The 16,796-nt window shown below is 35.6% G+C and overlaps 1 pseudogene; it reads right to left on the bottom strand.

Annotated features, from left to right (window-relative positions):
- Nucleotides 1–5,419: 5,419 nt before the first annotated feature.
- On the bottom strand, nt 5,420–5,523 carry LOC116484415 (U2 spliceosomal RNA; annotated as a pseudogene).
- Between the last annotated feature and the right edge of the window lie 11,273 nt (nt 5,524–16,796).

Here is a 16,796-nt window from a genome sequence, read left to right as displayed (position 1 = left end):
TTTGTAATTTCAATCATGAGGTCTTTAGAGTAAAAGCCTGTGAAGAAAGGCATACCTGTAAGTGCAAGACTGCTGATAATAAGGGAGGAGGAAGTGAGGGATAAAGTCTTGAATAGCCCTCCTGTTTTTCGGATGTGTTATTCAACACTGAGGCTATGGATGATGGGCCCTGAACATATAAATAATATAGCTTTAAAAAAGACGTGGGTGCAAATGTGAAGGAAGGCTAGGTGTGGTTGATTAATGCCAGTTGTGACTATTATAAGGGCTAGCTGGCTTGAGGTGGAGAATACTACAATTTTTTTTAATGTCATTTTGTGTTAGAGCACAGGTTGCTGTGAATAAGGTAGTAACAGCCCTCAGACATAATTTAAAGGTTTGGATTGGTAAATTATTTTCTATTAAAGGGTAGAAGCGGATGAGCAGGAAAACTCCTGCTAAGACGATAGTGCTGGAGTGGAGTAGGGCTGAGACTGGGGTTGGACCTTCTATGGTGGATGGAAGTCAGGTATGGAAGCCGAATTGAGCTGACTTTCCTGTTGCTGCTAAGGGAATGTTAATTAATGGAAGAGAGTTGGGGGTAGGATCTAGAATAAATGTTTGTTGAAATTCTCATGTGTTGGAGGACAGGAGGAACCACGCTATAGCTAAAATAAAGCCAATATCACCGATGCAGTTGTACAGAACCACTTGGAGGGCTGCTCACCCATACCATCAGCCCATTAGTAAGAAAGACATAATTCCTACACCTCCTCATCCTATAAAGAGCTGAAAGAGGTTGTTGGCGGGAACCAGAATTAATATCGTGATGAGGAAAATAAGTAAATATTTGAAAAATGGATTAATGTTAGGGTCTGAGTTTATACATCATAATGAGAATTTTACAATAGATCAGGTAACGAATAGTGCTATGGGGACAAATATTGTAGAAAAATAGTCTAGTTTGAAGGTTAGTGAGAGTTTGAGAATCTGGATCGTCATTCAGTGTCAGTTTGTTATAATGACTTCTTGGTCTGTGCATATAAACATTGTTGTAGGGATGAGGATAATGAAGGTGCATGTGATAGATGTTTTTATGTAATTTGGGTATGAAACTTTTTTGCAGAGGTTGGTTAAGGTAATAGTAATTGGTAAGATTAAGGGGATTAGGGTTGTTATAACAGTGGAAGAATACATATTTGTTACTTTTATTTGGAGTTGCACCAATGCTTTTGGTTCCTAAGACCAACTGATGACTCTCATCCTTTAAAAGTTGAGAAAGCCATGTTGCTAGGCATGGAGGAATGAGTTAGCAGTTCTCGCATACTTTCTCCATAGATAAGAAGTTGCAGGCTTCTATTGTTAGATCCACAATCTAATGTTTTGGTTAAATGATAGCTACAGCATGCAAACCCCAAAATAATTTTAGGGTTTAAGAATAATAGGAAGATAGGCTCTAGATGTATAAGTGTTAATGTATTTTCTCGTGTAAAGGAAGGTTTGATACTGTTAATATAATATACAAGTGCCCCTTGTTGTGTTGTAATTACCGTATACAGGGAGTAAAGGGCTGTAATTAGCATATTAAATCCTATAAGCATAATATTGATATTTGATCAGGAGAATGAGGCCATAGTCACAAAGAGTTCCCCTACTAGATTAATAGGGGGCAAGGCAAGGTTAGTAAGATTTGCTAGAAATTATCATGAGGCTATTAGTAAGAGAAGTGTTCGAAGACTTCGGGAAAGTAATGTGATTCGGCTACAGACTCGTTCATAGCTTGAATTTGCTAGGCAGAATAGTAAGGATGAAGTGAGTCCATGAGCAATTATAAGGGTGACCGCACCTGTAAAGTTTCAAGGAGTCTGAATGAGGACAGCCATAATAACAAGTGCCATGTGGCTTACGGAGGGGCAGGCAATTAGTGATTTTAAATCGGTTTGTCATAACTGATATTGGGAAAAAAACAAACAACAACAAAAAAGAGGGGTTTCTACTTACCTTTGGGACTCTTATCAACATTTTTGGAAACAGATGTGTGAGAATGTTTCAAAATATTTTAAAACTAGGTTTATGTGCCACAAGTGTTGGATTAATAGTATAGAAAGTTTTCATTTTCTGATATTTGGTGCCATATAAAGATGAATACTAATTTGTCATTAAAAGTTTAATAAGAAAATTAATTGTCTTGCATATATTTAAATATTACCAGGGAAAAATTAAGATTATCCCAGTAGTATGAGTGTGTCTTTACGTTTTCATCTCTGTACATCTAACCAAACTCCAACTCCTATCACCACAGTGTATTCATGGTCCTAAGTATTGATAACCCAGATTGTGATACATTTTATAAACCACTGAGTAAGATGCACAACAAGTACTTCTTATGTAAAAAGTTAAGCATGCACAGTAGAGACCAAGGTGAAGAAAAATTTGAATAAGATTTTAACAATGCAAAGAACCACATATTAATAAAGCAAGCCTGTATGCAGTAAAGAAAGCCTATTCTCAAAATGCCTCGGAAAGAAGATTCAGGTTGGCATGGAAACTATGCAAATATGTTAACAACAAACAGAAGCAACTAAAGTATGTTTCAAAGGAACATAAAAAATGTAGCTTAAGAGATGGTGTCAGCTTTAGAAAGAGCAAAGAACAAATCTGGTGAGCATATGAAAAAATAAAAGGACTTACCCAAGAGTAGTCTTGAAATAGTAGAGTCCAAACTAAACATACACAAAAAAACTACCAGAGTACTGCCAAAAAATAACCTACCTTAAATATGTTTAGAGATTAAAGAAGAGCCAGATTCCTTATGCTTTTCAAAACATTACAAGATCCAGGAGGATGAAGGAGATCTAGACTTCTTTATTTCATAACCGAATGAATGATAAAGAAAATCTGATTCATGAAATTCTTCAGAGTTTCTGCAGATAGAGTAACAATAATAAAAAATATAGTTGAAACTTTTCTTGAATTAACAGAATACCTGCAAAGAACTTGACTAGATATGGAAAGGTAATAAATGGTTATGAAATATATTGATGAAAGAGCAGGTTATGAAATGTACTCATAAAAGAACAGGTGCTAATTATGGAATTCATCCTCTAGGAAAAACCCATTGAACATACCCATAACTAAAGGGTAGCTAAGAAGGATAACAGTAGTTAGAAGTTGAACTGAAATCACAGTAACTCCTGTTGATAAGTGAGGGCATCACAAACCTGAATCATAAATAGGAAATTTAGATGAAGAACTAAGGAGAGGTTTTGGAAGCAAACAAACAAAATCATAATAGTGAAAATAATTACCCCAATCATCTAGGGTGAATACATTTGAAAAATAAATTTAGTAGACCTAGAAAATTTTGAGAATGCAGCTTGTAAATAAATGGCAATTATGAAAATAAAAATTAAGTTAGATATCTTAAAATGCTTCACTTAAGAGTTCCACTAGTTCAACTGGAAAAAATAAAATATAGGTAACATTTAATAAAATATTAGACAACATAAGCTCTCACATTTAAAAGATATGACTTATGTTTATAAAAATATTTTAAAAGCAAATCCAGTTACATAATAGTAATAATAATTTAAAAAGTAAACCAAAACTAGACAATTTACTGTTAATTAGAAACAGATCCAGGATTAGGCCAGGCGCGGTGGTTCACGCTTGTAATCCCAGCACTTTGGGAGGCCGAGGCAGGCGGATCACGAGGTCAGAAGATCGAGACCACGGTGAAACCCCGTCTCTACTAAAAATACAAAAAATTAGCCGGGCGTGGTGGCGGGCACCTGTAGTCCCAGCTACTCGGAGAGGCTGAGGCGGGAGAATGGCGTGAACCCGGGAGGCGGAGCTTGCAGTGAGCCGAGATTGCACCACTGCACTCAAAAAAAAAAAAAAAAAAGAAACAGATCCAGGATTAGAAGACAACCATTCACCTCTCTGATCAATTCCTCATTTCATGGTCCTATATCATGAGTTTCTTAATTCAATTCAACTAAAATGTATTATGGACTTTTATATGCTAATTATCATGTTAATTACTATAACGTGTTACATGAAAGAAGATAGGATTTAAATCAACTAGAAAATTAAATAACATTGTCTAAATATAAAATATGTCTATAAACAATGTTTTTACGGGTAATCAGAGAGGAATTTATAGTGGAATACATGGTCTGTATTTGATGGCTTGAAAGTGTAATCTTAGTAACTCACTGCCCTCTTAACTCACTTGTAACATCTATGCGTTAGTCAGTAACTTTCAAAATCATATGTCAACAAAAGTAAAAGGCAAAGCTTAAATGCACCATGAAGTGTCTCAGACTGGAGAGGAAAGACATGGAGGCCTATATAAAAAGACATATTCTAAGTAATACACTAAGGATTAGTCAACTTTGTCTTACAAAAAAATGTGTAGTATTTATTCTCAAACACACAGTTACACTAAAAGATTTAACTGTTAAATAAAATAATTCAGTGACCACAAGCTTTTCTCTATTACAAACACAATTAATTCACGTACTTAAAGAAATTATTATTTGTAAATGATCCTGGCAGACAAAGAAATAGCAAGTGTCATTTCTTACTCTGCAAGAAATTAGAGACTTTCAAACATCCAGTTGAAATATCTAATTTCATTTTTGAACTCAAGATTTTCTTTGGCTTATAAAGTCCTCAAAGGTATCTATATAAATATAGAGAACTTATTATTCCAAAAATTTTATGGGCAGGTAGATCCTGTTTATTTTTTATTTTTCTTACGGCTAATTTTTTTTTCTTTTTTAACACAGCTTTATTGAAATATCATTGAAATATAAATATTGTATATATTTAAGGTATACCACTCAATGTTGTTAAGATACCTCTACATTGTGAAGTGATAATCTGTTCCAGCTAATTAACATATATATCACCTCTACATGCATACTTACTATTTGATTATAAAGAGCTTTTAAGGAAGGAAGTAAAGCTGACTCTCAGGGCTGAAGTCATGTCTGGAAGAATTTACATTTGCAGCTGTGCTGTGTTGTTACCAATAACTGCTGGGAAAATGCTCTGACATTTTCTCTGAAATGATTAGACAATCATCTTCCCAGAAATAGGCTGGAGTACCCCAAATAGTACATTTAGTCTGCTTGCATAAGGGTCTATAGTTCAAGCTAGAGCATTAAAAAGGTTATGTAGCAAACATCCTCTAGCCATTTTCTAATTTTCCACTTCAAAGCTATGGAGAAAAAGTGTCACTATTAATTGCATTTTACATTTGTATTTAAAATGTAGGATGAGATGTTAAAAAGAAAGAATAGGATTTAATCTTCAATGCAATTAATACAATTTGCAATCAATGCAATTAATGCAATTTGTCTGATACATGATACCTTTTTCTTTTATTATTTTTAAATTAACATTATATGAAAATAGCCATTTTTGAAGGCAGGTAAGGTTATGTTCTTATTTAAAAATGAAGAAAAATACTTTTTTAGTATTTTTAACTGATAAGAACAGATACTACACTTGATCTTAGCCAAAGGGCATAGATGTTTAGGTATATTCTTATTTTTTTTTTTATCAAACTCTTACTGTTTGATTGACAGTGCGTTCTTCTCTTCTAAAGTTGTATTACTATTACCACTCATACACTTCATCTTCTCTTTTAGCCCTAATACAGAGTTTCATTTTTTAACTTAACCTGGTAAACAAGCCTAATAACATTGAGTGTTATATTATGACTGTTCTAAAAGCCAAATTAACCATTTAATTATAGGTAGTACTAATACAAGTGTGGACTATGATAAAATGATGAGTTATATTGTACATAGGCTCCATTTTTAGTTTGTACTTAAATTTGCATTACATCAAATTGGTTAAAATATATATATATATTTTTTTATTATTCATAATTTGACTCCATTTTGAATTATTTAAATGGAATTATTTTCTTTTTTATTTTGCTATGTAAACAAATTATACCCAATTTATTTATTTATTTATTTATTTTTATAGGAGATATACCTAATGCTAAATGACGAGCTAATGGGTGCAGGAAATCAACATGGCACATGGATACATATGTAACAAACCTGCACATTGTGCACATGTACCCTAAAACCTAAAGTATAATTAAAAAAATATTTTAAAGTAAGAAATATTAACTACATGCTACCAGTGCAGGTGATGTTTTCTTTTTCATTTAAATTATTTCTTTGGTTAGGACACTTGGCTGAGAGGAATAAAATATCTCATTAAAAGTGGATTAATCAATAATATGTGCAATTTATCCCTTACAGTATGTAGGTCGGTAGTTCTAGGTTATTTTCAGTTTTCTACCTACAATGTATCAATAATAGCTCTCTTTGTTCATAGTACAGCTGCAGAAACACCCATCAAACCCACACAAGGCATCCTCTAAATCATAAAGTAAATAAAGTTGTTTTTTATAAAATTTTTCTGTTTTATCATGAGGAGCATCTAAACACACTCCTATTTCCACTCCTAGCAAAAGCTCACTCAAGAGTAACTGGTCATGATTTGCTCATATAGCCAAACTTTACATAAGAGGAAGCTGAACAAAGTGAGTCTTCATATATTTGACCTCTATTGTGGGGAAATGACTCTCTTAGCTAGAAGTATAAAGGGCTGAGGGTTGCTACTGAATAGGCAATCAATAGTGTCTTCCATCTTCACATAACAAGGAAACTGAGATTAAAAGAGATTAAAGTAAAAGATATAATGATAATTTTAGATCAGGTTTTTTGTTGTTTGTTGTTTTTGAGATGGAATTTCACTCTTGTTGCCCAGGCTGTAGTGCAATGGCACAGTCTTGGCTCACTGCAACCTCTGCCTCTCAGGTTCAAGAGATTCTCCTGCCTTGGCCTCCCGAATAGCTAGGATTACAGGTGCCTGCCACCATGCCCAGCTAATTTTTGTATTTTCAGTAGAGACGGGGTTTCATCATGTTGGCCTTGCTGGTCTTGAACTTCTGACCTAAGGTGATTCACCTGACTTGGCCTCCCACAGTGCTAGGATTACAGGTGTGAACCACCGCACCTGGCCTTAGATCAGGTTTTTAGACCATGCTACACTCCACTGTGTTAACCACAATAACATCACACTTTGGGGCAGGAAAAAAAATAGCTGTATTTGGCTTCTGCAAAACAAAATTAACAAAATATCTGATATACATCTGTAACATTTTATATTAAAAAACTATTTCTTATAATTATTTATAACAATTGTTTGCTACTACTATCACTAGACAGAGCATCCAGGTAAACATTACAAAATCAGATAAAGTTATTTTATAGAAGGTTCAAAACATAGCCTTTTACATTTGTGAAACAAATTGCTTAAGTTGTCACTAAATTCAACATAACTCTATTATTTTACAACCTAAAATAAAAATACTATGATTACTGATTTGACAGTCTTGTCCTGTGTTTTTTTTCTATTTCAGTGACCCTAACTTCCATATTCATGGTTACAGTCTGAATTTTAGCATAATTCTCTATCTTTAAGTCATAAACTCTAATATCCTTTCCTTTTATTTTTACGTTTCACTCAGTTCCTTATCCTCTTGTGCTCCCACAATTCTCCCACAATTCTCTGGACCCACAATTCTCTTCAAAACAATTGCATTTTTCCTGCCAGCATTTCCTTTCCTATGTACTCTGTTTAATACTCCTCAGAAATCCAATAATTCTGTTGCTAGGCCTCACCAATTAATTTCTTTTGTTTTGTTTTCTGGTATATACACCCAGCAAAACACCAAATCATTCATCATGGAAGCCATCCACCCTACATAATTTGAGAATCAACATCTGATCACTACTTGAATAAAAGCATGCAGCTATATAGAATGTTTCATTGTCAATCATTTTGTTTTTAAATTGACAGGTAAAATTGTTTGTATCATATAGCATATGACATTTTGAAGCATGTATACATTTTTGTATGCTTAAATTTAGCTTATTAACAAATGCTTTACCCCACGTAGACATCGTTTTCCTTCTGAGAACATTTAACATCCACTTAATGGATGGATGTCTTAACATTTTTCAAGAATACAATATATCATCATTAACTATAGTCACCATGTTGTACAATAGGTCTCTTGAACTTATTTAACTATAGTTATGTATCCTTTGACCAATGTCTTCACAACATCCCTTGCCTGTTAAAAACCTTAGGCTCTGGTAACAACTATTCTTTTATAATACTTCTATGAGATTAATTTGTTTAGATTCCATATATGCAGGAGAATATACAATACTTGTATTTCTGTGCCTGGCTTATTTCAATTAACATAATGTCCTCCAGGTTTATCTATGTAGACAGGATTTTTTTTACAGCTGAGCAGTATTTCATTGTGTATATATCCCCCATTTTCTCGATTCATTCACCTGTGGATGGACACTTAGTTTGATTCCATATCTTTGTTATTATAAATAGCCCTGGTAGCAATTGCATGATTGGGAACATCAAACACACACAAACACACACACATACACACACAAACACACATTCTGTATGTTGAGCAGTCATCTGACATTATTTTTAAATGTCCAGCAATTCTTCCCAGGTCAACAAATTGTTTAATTCCCTAAAACCTTTTTTTGAGAGAGAGTTAAAAGATAGTGGATAAAAGCATAAACTCTAGAGTTAGAATTCTTGGTTTTTAATCTTTTTGCCATGGAATAATTTTGAGCAAATTATTACTTTTGTATACCTTTGAGGAAGTAGTCATACCTACACCAGAGGAATGAAAATAATGAATATAAAGTGTTTAGAAAATTTAGCACATAGTAAGGCCTCTAAAGAGGTAGCTTTTATATTTTTGAACATTTGTCAAATTCATAAATTAATTTTGAAATCACAGATTAGTGCAGTGCCAGGTGTGTAGTCCGGTTGAATGAACATTGATTGTGGCCCTGTTCTTCAAATTGTAATTTTTTAATCTAAATTTTTATTTTTTAACTTTTAATTTCAGGGGTACATGTGTAGGTTTGTTTCATAGGTAAGCTTGTGTCATGGGGGTTTGTTGTACCAATTATTTTATCATCCAGTTATGAAGCCTAGTACCCATTAATCCTTTTTGCTGATCTTCTCCCTCCTCCCACCCTCCACCCTCCAATAAGCCCCAAGGAGTGTTGTTCACCCCATGTGTCCATGTGACCTCATTATTTAGCTCCAGCTTATAAGTGAGAACATATGGTATTTGGTTTTCTGTTTCTGCATTAGTTTGTTAAGAATATTGGCCTCCATCTCCATCCATGTCCCTGCAAAGGACATGATCTCTTTCCTTTTTATGACTGCCAAGTATTCCATGGTGTATACGTATGACATTATCTATATCCAGTCTATCATTGATGGGCATTTGGGTTGATGCTGTGTCTTTGCTATTGTGAATAGTGCTGCAATGAACGTACACATGCATGTGTCTTTACAGTACAATAATTTATATCCATTTGGGTATATACCCAGTAATGGGATCGCTGAATCCTATGGTATTAGGTCTTTGAGAAATCACCACAATGTTTTCCACAATGGTTAAACTAATGTACACTCCCACAAACAGTGTAAAAGTGTTCCTTTTTCTCCACATTGCCAGCCTCTGTTATTTGTTTTTTGACTTTTTAATAATAGCCCTTCTGACCAGTGTGAGATGGTATTTCAATGTGGTTTTGATTTGCATTTCTCTAATGATCAGTGATGTTGAGCGTTTTTTCATGTGTTTCTTGGCTGCATAAATGTCTTCTTTTGAGAAGTGTCTGATCATGTCCTTTGCCCACTTTTTTTATGGTGTGGTTTGTTTTTTTCTTATAAATTTGTTTAAGTTCCTTATAGATGCTGGATATTATACCTTTGTCAGATGCATAATTTGCAAAAATTTTATCCCATTCTATAAGTTGTTTGTTTACTCTGTTGATAGTTTATTTTGCTGAGTAGAAGCTCTTTAGTTTAAATTAGATCATATTTGTCAACTTTTGCTTTTTGTTGCAATTGCTTTTTGCTTTCTTCATCATGAAATCTTAGTCCGTGCCTGTGTCCTGAATGGTATTGCCTAGGTTGTCTTCCAGAGTTTTTATATGTTGGGGTTTTACATTTATGTCTTTAATCTATCTTGAGTTAATTTTCATATATGGTGTAAGGAAGGGGTCCAGGTTTAATTTTCTGCATGTGGCTAGCCAGTTCTCCCAGCACCATTTATTGAATAGGCAATCCTTTCCCCATTGCTTATTTTTGTCAGCTTTGTCAAGGACCAGATAGTTGTAGGTGTGTGGCCTTATTTCTGGGTTCTCTATTCCAATACTTATAATACTGCGTTGAATAGGAGAGTGAGACATGGCATTCTTGTCTTGTGCCAGTTTTCAAAGGGAATGCTTCCAGCTTTTGCCCATTCAGTATGACGTTGGCTGTGGGTTTGGATGTATGGCTATTATTTTGAAGTGCATGTCTTTAACATCTAGTTTATTGAGAGGTTTTAGCATGAATGTAAGTTGAATTATATTGAAACCCTTTACTTCATCCATTGAGATAATCATGTGGATTTTGTCACTAGTGCTATTTATGTGATTAATCACATTTATTGATTTGTGTATGTTGAAGTAAACTTGCATTCCAGGGTTAAAGCCTACTTGATTGTGGCAGATAAGCTTTTGGATGTTCTGCTCTATTCAGTGTGCCAATATTCTGCTGAGGATTTTTTTTTAATCAATGTTCATCAAGATATTGGCCTAAAGTGTTCTTTTTTTCATTGAATCTTTGCCAGGTTTTGGCGTCAGGATGCTGGCCTCATGAATGAGTTAGGGAGGAGTCCAACCTCCTCAAGGTTTGAAATAGTTACATTAGGAATGGTACAAAGTCTTCTTTGTACATCCGGTAGAATTTAGCTGTGAATCCATCTGGTCTTGGGCTTTTTGTGATTTGTAGGCTATTCATTACTGCCTCAATTTCAGAGCTCATTACTGGTCAGTTCAGGGATTCAATTTTATTCTGTTTCAGGTTTGGGGGCATGTATGTATCCAGGAATTTACCTATTTATTCTAGATTTTCTAGTTCTTGTGCATAGAGGTGTTCATAATATTCTCTGAAGGTTGTTTGTATTTCTGTGGAGTCAGTGGTAACATCTCACTTGTCCTTTCTGATTGTGTTAATTTCTTCTCTCCTTTCGTCATTATTAGTCTAGTAGCAGTCTATCTATTTCCTTATTATTATTAGTTTTTTTTGGAAAACCAGCTTCTGGATTTGTTGACCTGGGGATGGTTTTTCGTATTTCTATCCCGTTTTGTTCAGCTCTGATTTTGGATATTTCTTGTCTTCTGCTAGCATTGGAATTTGTTTGCTTTTCGCTCTCTAGTTTTTTTTTAGTTGTGATGTTAGGCTGTTAACTTGTGATCTTTCTAGTTTTTTTGATGTGGGCATTTAGTGCTATAAATTTCCTTCTTAACACTGCTTTACCAACATGGCACATGTGTACATATGTAACAAACCTGCACGTTGTGCACATGTACCCTAAACTTACAGTATAATTAAAAAAAAACAAACAAAAGAAAAAAAAAACACTGCTTTAGCTGCATCTCAGAGATTCTGGTATGTTGTATTTTTGTTCTCATTATTTTCAAAGAACTTCTTGATTTCTGCCTTAATTTCATTATTTACTCAATAGATATTCAGGAAAAAGTTATTCAATTTCAATGTACTTGCATGGTTTTGAATGAATTTCTTAGTCTTGATTTCTAATTTGATTATACTATGATCCAAGAGACTGTTTGTTATGATTTCAGTTCTTTTGCATTTGCTGAGGAGTGTTTTACTTCTGATTATGGTATTAATTTTAGAGTAGGTGCCCTGTGGCGATGAGAAGAATGTATTTTCTGTTGCTTTGGGTGGAGAGTTCTGTAGATATCTATAAGGTCCATTTGATGCAGTGCTGAGTTCAGGTCCTATATATCTTTGATAATTTTCAGTTTTGATGATATGTCTAATATTTTCAGTGGGGTGTTAAATCTACCACTATTATTGTCTTTGTTAATTTTCTGTCTTGATTATCTGTCTAATGTTGTCAGTGGGGTGTTATAGTCTCCCACTATTATTGTGTGGGAGTCTCTTTGAAGGTCTCTAAGCACTTGCTTTATTAATCTAGGTGCTCCTGTGTTGGGTGCATATATATTTCAGATAGTTAGATCTTGGTGAATTGAATCCTTTACCTTTATGCATTGCACTTCTTTGTCTCCTTTGATCTTTGTGGTTTTAAAGTCTGTTTTGTCAGAAACTAGTATTGCAAACCCTGCTTTTTTCTGCTTTTTATTTGCTTGGTAGATTTTTCTCCACCCATTTATTTTGAGCCTATGTGTGTCATTGCATGTGAGATGGATCTTTTGAAGACAGCAAATCAATGGGTCTTGGTTTTTTATCCACCTTGCTACTCTGTGTCTTTTAATTGGGAAAATCTAGGCGATTTTCATTTAAGGTTAGTATTTATATGTGTGGTCTGATCCTGTCATTATGCTGTTAGCTGGTTATATTGCAGACTTTTTATGTGGTTGCCTCACAATGTCACTGGTCTGTATGCTTTAGTGTGTTTTGGTAGTGGTTAGTAGTGGTCTTTCTTTTCCATATTTAGTGCTTCCTTCAGGAGCACTTGTAAAGCAGGTTTGGTGGTAACAAATTCCCTCAGCATTTGCTTATCTGAAAAATATTTTACGTCTCCTTTGCTTAAGAAGCTTAGTTTGGTCAGGTATGAAATTCTGGGATGAAATATTTTTTTTTTTAAGAATGTTGATATTGGCCCCCAATCTCTTCTGGCTTATAGGGCTTTTTCTGAGAGGTAGGCTGTTAGTCTAATGGGCTTCTCTTTGTAGGTGACTGGCCTTTCTCTCTAGCTGCCTTTAACATTTTTTCTTTCATTTCAACCTCAGAGAATCTGATGATTATGTGTCTTGGGATGTCCTTCTTGTGGAGTATCTTACGGAGGTTCCCTACATTTCTTGAATTTGAATGTTGGCCTCTCTAGCTAAGTTGGGGAAGTTCTCATAGATGATATCCTGAAATATGTTCCCCAAGTTGGTTCCATTCTCCCCATCTCCTTCAGGTACACCAGTCAGTCATAGATTGGGTCTCTTTCCATAATCCCATATTTCTCAGAGGTTTTCTTCATTCCTTTTCATTCTTTTTTCTCTATTATTATCTGCCTGTCTTATCTCAGAAAGGCAGTCTTCAAGCTCTGAAATTTTTTTCTCTGCTTGGTCTATTCTGCTATTAATAATTGTGATTGCACTGTGATATTCTTGTAGTATATTTTTCAGCTGTGTCACACTGGTTATATTCTTCTCTCTATTGCATATTTTGTCTGTCAGCTCCTGCATTGTTGTATTATGATTTTTGGCTTTCTTGCATTGGGTTACAACATACTCTTATAGCTCAAGGAACTTTGCTCTTATCCATAATCTAAATTCTACTTCAGTCATTTCAGCCGTCTCAGCTTCAGCTTGATTCCAAACCCTTGCTAGAGAGGCAATGTGGTAATTTGGATGGAAAAAGACACTCTGGCTTTTTGAGTTTTCAGAGCTCTTCAATGGTTCTTTCTTATCTTTGTGGGCTTGTCTACCTTCAATCTTTGAGGTTGCTGAACTTTGGAGAGAGTTTTTTTTTTTCTTTTATCCTATTTGATGACCTGAGGGTTTAATTGTGGTATAAGGTGGATTCAGCCATCTGGCTTCCTTTCAGGAAGATTTAGGGGGCCAACACTCAGCTCCCAACTTTTGGACTGCATGCTCTAACTCTGGGGGACTTGTATTGGGCCTCAACTTCGTTCTCTGGCTCCTTGAAGTTTGGAGTTCACTGTGCTGGGGGTACTGAAGTGTGGCAGCTGCAGAAGAGTATTAGCGGATGCAAGGATGCCTGCCTCCCTGAGGGCATTCACCACATTGGTGGAGGCAAGGCAGCTAGGGAGTTGGGAGCCCCTGCTGCATACTGAGTGAGCCACCATTGCACTGGAGGTGGTGTTGGCTGTGGGTGGGGTGCTTGCCAGCACAGGTGTGTGTGCTTTCTCTGCTTGGCAAGCTGGAGTGAGTGTGTGGGAGGATCTCCTGTTCTCTGTACAGCATATCACAAAAGTAGGGCACTGCCAGAGGTGGGGCTTTCTGTCTTTGTGCTTCCCAAGGCACTGCTTGCAATGGTAGTCAGTGTGGGTGGAGGGTCATACTGTACTCCTATGTGCTAGCAGGGCAAGTTAAGCCGCTTAACAAAGCAGTGTTTTGTACGGCAGCTGTGCTATGCTGGGGAATTCTTTCTATTCCTGATCAGCTTGGATTGTCCAAAGCCCCAAGGTCAGAATGGCTAAGTCATCCAAGCAGCAAAGGTGGTGGCCCACCCCTTCCTCTGGGAACTCCATTTCAGGGATGTGCAATGCTGCTACCAATGGCTGGCTGGAATTTCAAGCCAGTGGGTCTTATCCTGTGAGATGCCATGGAAATGGGGCCCAAAAGCCATTGTTGCTTGGTCCCCTGGACTCAGCCTCTCTCCTAGGGGTATGTAATGGGGTCTAACCTCCTGTTTTGCTGGAGTTATAGCTACTTTTGCCAGGAAGCCCAGAAAGTGCAGGTCTCTAAGGATCTCAGGTCACCACATGTGCCTGAGCAGCTACTTGCTGAGATTCCATGGAGCAGTGTGTATCAGAATGAAGGCTCTGGTGAAGAGGGTTCATGAGCAGATCCCCTGACCCGAGGGTTGCAAAGATCCGTGGGAGAAGTGTGCATTCCCAGGGTTGCAAAGATCTGTGGGAGAAGTGTGCATTCCCAGGGTTGCACATTCTGCCTCCTTGGGTGAGGGAGTTTCCCTTGGCTCTGTGTTGCTCCCAGGTGGGCCATTGTCCTGCCTTGCTTTTCTCAGTTCTCCATGGATCGATTTGTTTTCTTGATTAGTCCAAATACAAGGACCTGGATATTTCAGTTGAAGGTGCTATATTTACTCACCCCTTACATTCCTCTCTGTGAGAGCCACAGACACTAGCTGCTTTTAGTCAGTTATCTTGGCCACTTCCCCCCAAATTTTCTTTTTAATAAGCTGTACAGCTCAGGATTTATATGACATGTATATGCTGTTCATGTCTTGGACTGTTTCTATTCTGCAGTCTGTGACTTCCATCTCATGTTCTAAAAGATCTGCCTCAGCTTCTGCCACTTTGTCCATTTCCAATAAATTGTTGTTTCTACATTCTCAAACAATAAAATCTTGTTAAAAATGATCCCCCAATTTCTTACACTCTCCATATTTTAAAAGTCCTATCTGTGCCATTTTCTATCCTTACCACTTTCTATTTTGTTTCCATGGTAAGGAGGGATATTTCTCTTACGAAAGAATATATACTTACATACCAAATGTCTACATTTTGTCCATCTTTTCCCTGATATATATCAGTCCTGCACTTGTGAGATTGTGATGGGGGGAAAAAGGAGTAGAAATATGTTAATTTTGCCCCTATCTACAGATAAGTTTACCTTAATGGTTTCAAACATAGCACACGGATTTGTTGAGTTCATGTAGGTCTAAACCAATGTAGTGATCTATTAATTATTCAGACAAATAATGTCCTAGGAAAATAACTTGTTATCTAAATATCCAAAACCAATTTCTGCATCCTTCTGAAAGATATGGCTTCATGCTCATGCAGATTTTTTAGTATCTTGAGGGAAGACCGTCTTATTATAAACCTTATGTTGTAGAAGGCAGAGCAGATAAATCAAAGGACAGTGAAATCTTGATGATGTAGATGAAATAATCAAACCAAGCCAAAATGTATACCTCTTTCTGGATCATTCAAGTATGTGTACCAATAAATATTTATATTTTATCTATTTTGAATTAGGTTTTCATTACATTAAGTATTTTAATTTATAACAGAGTTACACATTGGATTGTTTCTCTGATATTACAATATCTGTATTTTATGTCACATGCTAAAAGTACCCTGAAGGGTTTCATTGGTAATCCAGTAATGATTTTAACTGAATGAAAAATTTGACTAATTTAACTATTAGGTAGGAGTTACTTTATGTCAATAATTTATGCCATGTCATCTTTGATATCTTTTTGGAGGCAACACAAATATACGTAATAATCATACAATTAATATTATAAAATTTTAGATGTAAAAGTTTCAAACAATTATCACATATAGAAGCAAATTTTGATAGAGTTAAAAGATGATTTGAACTGTCCTGATTAGAGTGCTATCTAATGCACATCACCTCAGCCGTTCATATTAGCTAGAATACTCCTACCCTGCATCTTTACCTGTCGAGCTTAATATTATTCACAAATGCCCAACTCATGCCATAATTCTGCCATAAGACTTTTCTAGTTGTATCTTTATTTTTAGAAGTATCTGCATTGTGGAATACATTTTTGCCATGATTTTGGATTGCCATTACAGACCATCTTTCCTTGGGTTGCATCTGGAAAGCAGATTATCTTTATATATAAATATCTCACTATATCTTTCATAATACGTAATGCAATACCTACTCTAAAGAACGTGATCAGTCAAGGCTTGTGGGATTCAGCTAATTTCAGGTTCATAATGTAAGTTCACCAAATGATTACTTGACTGCTTATTACAAAAAGTTCCTATAGATTTATGGTCAATGCATTTTAGAAAACCAGCGATATCACAAATAATTGGGTTGGCAAATCATGTTCACAAAAATCAGTGATTTTCCACGTAATTTACTAATAATTTTAAGGATACGGGTAATACTAAGGCACAAATAAATTAATGTGTGAGATCTGATAATGCTAATGCAGCTTTCCACATC

Source organism: Hylobates moloch, unplaced genomic scaffold (assembly GCF_009828535.3).
Source record: "Hylobates moloch isolate HMO894 unplaced genomic scaffold, HMol_V3 SCAFFOLD_15, whole genome shotgun sequence".
NCBI classification, from domain to species: Eukaryota; Metazoa; Chordata; class Mammalia; order Primates; family Hylobatidae; genus Hylobates; species Hylobates moloch.
This window is presented reverse-complemented; position numbering and strand designations above follow the sequence as displayed.